The following is a 6000-nucleotide window of genomic DNA, read 5'->3' as shown; positions in this document are numbered from 1 at the left end:
GAGAGAGAAAGTGTGATAGAGGGAGAAATGTAGAGAGAGAGAGAGTGAGATAGATAGGAAAAGTGTGATAGAGAGAAGGTAGAGAGAAATGTAGAGAGAGAAAGTGAGATAGAGAGGAAAAGTGAGATAGAGAAAGGTAGAGAGAGAAATGTAGAGAGAAAGTGAGATAGAGAGGGAAAGTGAGATAGAGAAAAAGTAGAGAGATAAAGTGAGCTAGAGAGAGAAAGTGTGATGGAGAAATGTAGAGATAGAAAGTGAGAAAGAGAGAGAAAGAGAAATGAGAGATAGTGAGAAGGTAGAGAGAGAAAGTGGGTTAGAGAGAGAAAGGTAGAGAAAGAAAGTGAGATAGAGGGAAAGGTAGAGAGAGAAAGATAGATAGGTAGAGAGTGTGATGAGAGAGTAAGATAGAGAGAGAGAAAGTGTGATGGCGAAAGGTAGGGAGAGAAATGTAGAGAGGGAAAGTGAGATAGAGAGATAGGTAGAGAGAGAAAGTGAGGTAGAGAGTGAAGGGTAGAGAAAGAAAGAGAGAGAAAGTGAGATAGAGAGAGAAAGATAGAGAGATAGGTAGAGAAAAGAAGAGAGAGAAAGGTAGAGGGAGAAAGATAGAGGAAAGAGAGAGAGAGATAGTGATAGATAGAGAGAGAAATGTAGAGAGAGAAAGTGGGATAGAGAGAAAGAGAGGGAGAATGGTAGAGAGAGAAAGTGGGAGAGTGAAAATAATAGAGGGAAAGTGGGAGAGAGAGAGTAGGTAGAGAGAAAGTGAGGTAGAGAGAAGTAGAGAGAGAAAGTGATGTAGAGAGAGAAAGTGAGAAAGTGGGATAGAGAGAGAAAGTGAGATAGAGAAGTAGATAGAGAGAAACTAAGGTAGAGAAGTAGAGAGAGAAACTAAGGTATAGAAGTAGAGAGAGAAAGTGAGGTAGAGAGAAATGTAGAGAAAGAAAGAGAGATAGGTAGAGAGAGAAAGTGAGAGAAAGTGAGATAGAGAGAGATAGGAAGAGAGAGAAAGTGAGGTAGAGAGTGAGAGGTAGAGAAAGAAAGAGAGATAGGTAGAGAGAGAAAGTGAGATAGAGAGAGATATGAAGAGAGAGAAAGTGAGGTAGAGAGTGAGAGAGAGAGGTAGAGAAAGGTGGAGAGAGAAATGTAGAGAGAGAAAGTGATATAGAGATAGGTAGAGAGAGAAAGTGAGATAGAGAGAGAGATAGGAAGAGAGAGAAAGTGAGGTAGAGAGAGAGAGAGAGAGAGAGGTGGAGAGAGAAATGTAGAGAGAGAAAGTGATATAGAGATAGATAGAGAGAGAAATTGGGAGAAAGTGGGGCAGAGAGAGAAATTGAGATAGTGAGAGAAAGTGAGAGAGAGGAAAAGGTAGAGAGAGAAATGTAGAGGGAGAGAGGTAGAGAAAACATAGAGACAGAAAGTGAGATGGAGGAAGGTAGAGAGAGAAAGTTAGAGAGAGAATGGTAGATAGAGAAAGTGAGAGAGAGAACAGTGACAGAGAAAATTAGAGAGAGAATGGTAGAGAGAGAAAGTGTGATAGAAAGAAAGGTAGATAGATAAAGTGAGATAGAGAGAGAAATGTAGAGAGAGAAAGTGAGATAGAGAAAGGCAGAGAAGAAAGTGAGATAGATGAGAGAAGGTAGAGAGATAAAGTGAGATAGAGAGAAAAAGTGTGATAGAGAAAGGTAGTGAGAGAAAGTGAGATAGAGAGAGAAATTGAGAGAGAGAAAAAGTGTGATAGAGAAAAGGTGTGATAGAGAAAGGTAGAGAGAGATAGTGAGATAGAGAAAAAGACTAGAGAGATAGGTAGAGAGAAAGAGAGAGAGGTAGAGAGAGAAAGTTAGATAGAGAGAGAAATATAGAGAGAGAAAGAAGATCAATATAGAAAAAATAAATCCAGATCTATGATATATAAATAACAAAGTACTTAATTTTAACAGTAAAAAATAATTCTACTACAGCCTTAGTTGTTAAAGTTAAGTCAATCTTGTCAAAAGGAAAAAAGAAAAATCTTCAATGAAATTTAACTGTACCAAATAGTTTGTACAGTTCGATTGATAACAATACATAAATAAATACTTATCGGAGAGTATAATACAATCAATATTCTTTCGCATATACAGATTATTTTTCCAAAGACAGCAAGTGTTAGTAAAACTGTTGATGCGGTAAGTCTTGCCCGGACTTGACGTGGCGGGATAGGTCAACAGAAAATCCAACCTAGCCCGTCCCGAGGTTCATGGTCAACCTGGCCCTGAGAACCCAGGCCTAGTTATCCCTGGCGCGGCCTGCTTAGCCTGTCTAGCCAACCCGGTCTACCCGGCCTATACGGTTTTATACCCCGTTCACCCGATAGAGCTCGGCTCCAGTTGGTCCCGGGTATTTCACTTCATGCTGCGGCCAGCACTCCAGTCTACTTAGTGATTGACATACTTAGGCTTGCTAGGCTTACTTTGTTCCCGCAGCCTACTCAATCTTCCCGACCTGCTCAGTTATTAGTCGTGTTTACCCGGCTAACCCCAATCGCAACAGGTCCCGGGTAAGACATATCACGCCCCACTCCATCCTTATCACCAAAGTTCCTCATACTACTTAGCCTGTCCGACTCACTTAGTCCTACATGTCGTTTACCCGGGCGATCTCACTTATATTTGATCCCACCTTCGAGAACACCACCTTCGACATCAGCCCTCAGGTCACAATGATGCTATATATAGCTACTGCCGGGTAACCCGCCTTACCCCGGCATCAGCATTCAGACCACTCGATCCTCCTGGTCTGCTCATCCATCCTGTTCATCCAGTTTACCCGGAAAAGCCCGGCCATCACCGGTCCCGGACATCTCTTCCCCCTCTGACATGAACTCAAGCTCAAGTCTCAAGTCTCCTGACTAACAGACAAATAAACTACCGACAACCAAGCGTGTGAACCCGCTGTATAGGGGAAGGGTTATGGCTGCGCCTTCACGCCTCACCTCGTCAGTACTGCCCACTTTCCGCTTATAGCTAAACGACAAAGGTGTCGTACCAAATCAAGCCACAGAACAGTTATACGGCGTATCGCCTTTGTCTCCTAGATGCCACTCTACTGGCATAGGTGTCAGCAAGACCCAGGTCTTGTCCCCCAGATACCACCATAGTCTACCCCCTGGCAGAAGAAATGTTCTCTTTCAGAGGTATATCAGTTCTCACACGGTTACAGGTTCGCTCTCTCGACTCTTGCATACTGCTACTTCTTCTTCCTGCTTTCACCTTCGCTGGAGACTGACTTAAGCGTCGGAGTGGTCTACCGGGACTCCCCAACACCAGCTAATCCGTTTGTTTGTGGTGATCTTTCATGTTCTCATCCTACCGGGGTCCGCTTAGGTTGAGGTGGCATTTCCTTGACTGGTAGATTGACTGTTGGCGGCATTTGACCGGAACAACTGTAAAAGCCATAACCTGCCTCCGGCATGGTTGAGTTGGTTACTATGAGACAGACTTGCTAAAGTAAGCAAGGGTCGAATCTCGACGAAACCAGGACAATGCCCTCTCCGTAGTGGCCAACTGCAGCTTCCCCGATTTACCTCTTCACAGATGGTCATGGATCTGATCTCCCGGGTCAGATCCATCTTTTCCACACCTCCGTAGTGGACAATGCCCTTTCCGGGTCATGGATACTGGGGAGATGTTGTCGAAATTTTTCGGATGACCTCCCGGGTCGTGACATCAAATGTTCCACCTTAATACCGAAGTTTTTCGCACTCCAAGATGTAGACAACAATACCCTATCCAATCTTTTCCACACTCTATTATTAGTCCATGTATACGCATCACACACAAAACCTGCATCCATTAATCCAGCCATCATTATAAAGTTGTTGAATTCTCTGACCGCTCCTGGCTTTGCTACAACTCCGGCAAAGTGTTCATTGGGTCCTGTGATAACATTAAAATCTCCTCCTACCATCCACAAATCATCCATAGCTGGCCTCACCTCCAGTAACTTTTCCTACAACTCCCTCCTCCCACTACTTTCACACTTCGCATACACCATAGTAACAAACAGACAGTCAGGAAGCAGATGAGAAACTAACTTCACATGCAAGAACTGATCATGATCAATTAACACCGAACATTCAATATTTTGATCGTAGAAAAATCATATTTTTCCAGAGTAATTTGCCACCACAACATTCATTCCCAGTCTTCTAGTCATGAAGTTCACCTTCAGATTAATAAATGGTTCCATAATTCCCATGAAATTTATTCTATGTCTTTTTTTTCAAATAAAGCAGCCTCTTAACTGTAACATTATCTTCTAATCCCCAAACATTCTATATGAGCCCAAACATTTAAGATTTAGAGGTAGAGGAAGCCCGCAAACTAGTTGATTTATTCGGATTCGACCTCGCGGCACGAACACCAACGACAACCGCTACTTCAGCTGCGCCCTGGCGTACGCCACCGCCCAGGACATGGACTGGGCGCTGACGGGGAGTTACTATCTCCGATCAGGCGTCGTTGACCACGACGAGATGTACGGCGTGCTGTTGCTCGACTGGAGCGGCTCCAAAAGCGATGCTCAAATGGCGCGCATCCGGTCGATTCAGCAGCCTTTCCAAGGTCCCAACCGGAAGCAGCTTCCGGCCACCTTACGATCCTGCATCCCCTGACTGGCCTCTGCGTCTCGACCGATGATTCCTTCCAGCGCCTGGAACTTTCCGGCGGCCGCTGCGCAGACCAGTGGAGCTACGTCCGCCAGACATTGTCGTTCAACAACGGCTCGTTTTTCTCCTGCGCAACCGCCGGCGGCGTGGGGATGGAGGTGCGGCTGGAGGAATGCGACACGGCCTCGAAGTGGACGCTGCTGTCGGCCTCGCAACTTCACGTGGCGACGCAGATGGACGACGGGACTTCTATGTGCGGTGTGCCTCGAAGTCGGCGGCAACTGGAGAACCGTCGTCACGAACCCGTGCCGGTGCTTGAGCTTCGACTCGAGCTGCGACCCTCAGGGCCAATGGTTTAAGCTGGCCAACACCGATCAGTTGACGTAGACTGTTATCGGCGCAAAAGCTGGTCAACTCTCAGCAAACAAATTTTTAAATATTTTTTTACAGTTTGACACTCAGAATTTATTAAATCTTATTTCACTGAACTTTTAAGTGAGATTTTTTTTTTTGTAAAAAAGTGAGGTGCAATGCAATTTTATAATGTTTTTGAGGTAAAATGGAAAACAAATTGGAAGGTTTTTGCCGTCCATGGGACGCTTTGTTGCACCGACTCCCACGGTTTTCTATAAATAGCTTGTAGCTGGTAAAACCTAGTCGAGTCTCGTTCCCCCCTCGAGCTCGAGTCGGCACCCGGCGTTGGATTGAAAAGGTAAGCGCGGAGAGGCGAGCCGGCGGGTCACGGGCTTCGATCTCGCACCAGGGATCTCTTCTCCCGGCCCATCCGAAAGAAAGGGCACATCCCCCTGACGACCTAGCTCCGCACCTACAAGATCGGGCAAGGTGAACGGCGCCGTCCATAAGGGCATGCCGCACAAGTTTTACCATGGTCGTACAGGCAGGGTCTGGAACGTTACTAAACGAGCCATCGGCGTCGAAATCAACAAGCAGGTCCCTATCTTATGCCTTCTTCCCTCTTCCCTTCTGTTGCTTTAATTTTTGATGGTTCATGCTTCATTGGTGTTCTTTTTGTATCTGTAATTTTACAATTTGGGTAATAGTGGAGGATTTCCCGACACGATTCCACATATCACTAGATGAAAAAATGGTTTTTTTTAGGCTAACGAACACTGATTGGAAACCTCTTGATGTAGAAAAGTTGGCTGAATTTTTTGTAGTGCTGCTTATTAAAGTTAAATCAAATTTTCTTGAAATAGTTTGCTCACTGTACAAAGGTGGAACTTGATCAACTCTTGCTAGTAGTCTCTATAAAAATCCATGGAGAACATTTAATTAAAATTTAGTTCTTAGATAAAAAAAATATGGAGTCAAACTCCAGCATAATATCTGTAACTTTT

Source organism: Curcuma longa, chromosome 7 (genome assembly GCF_044706935.1).
Source record: "Curcuma longa cultivar G26 ecotype Majalengka, Jawa Barat chromosome 7, ITB_CL_G26_1.1, whole genome shotgun sequence".
Classification (NCBI taxonomy): Eukaryota; Viridiplantae; Streptophyta; class Magnoliopsida; order Zingiberales; family Zingiberaceae; genus Curcuma; species Curcuma longa.
Note: the sequence above shows the minus strand (reverse complement) of the source record.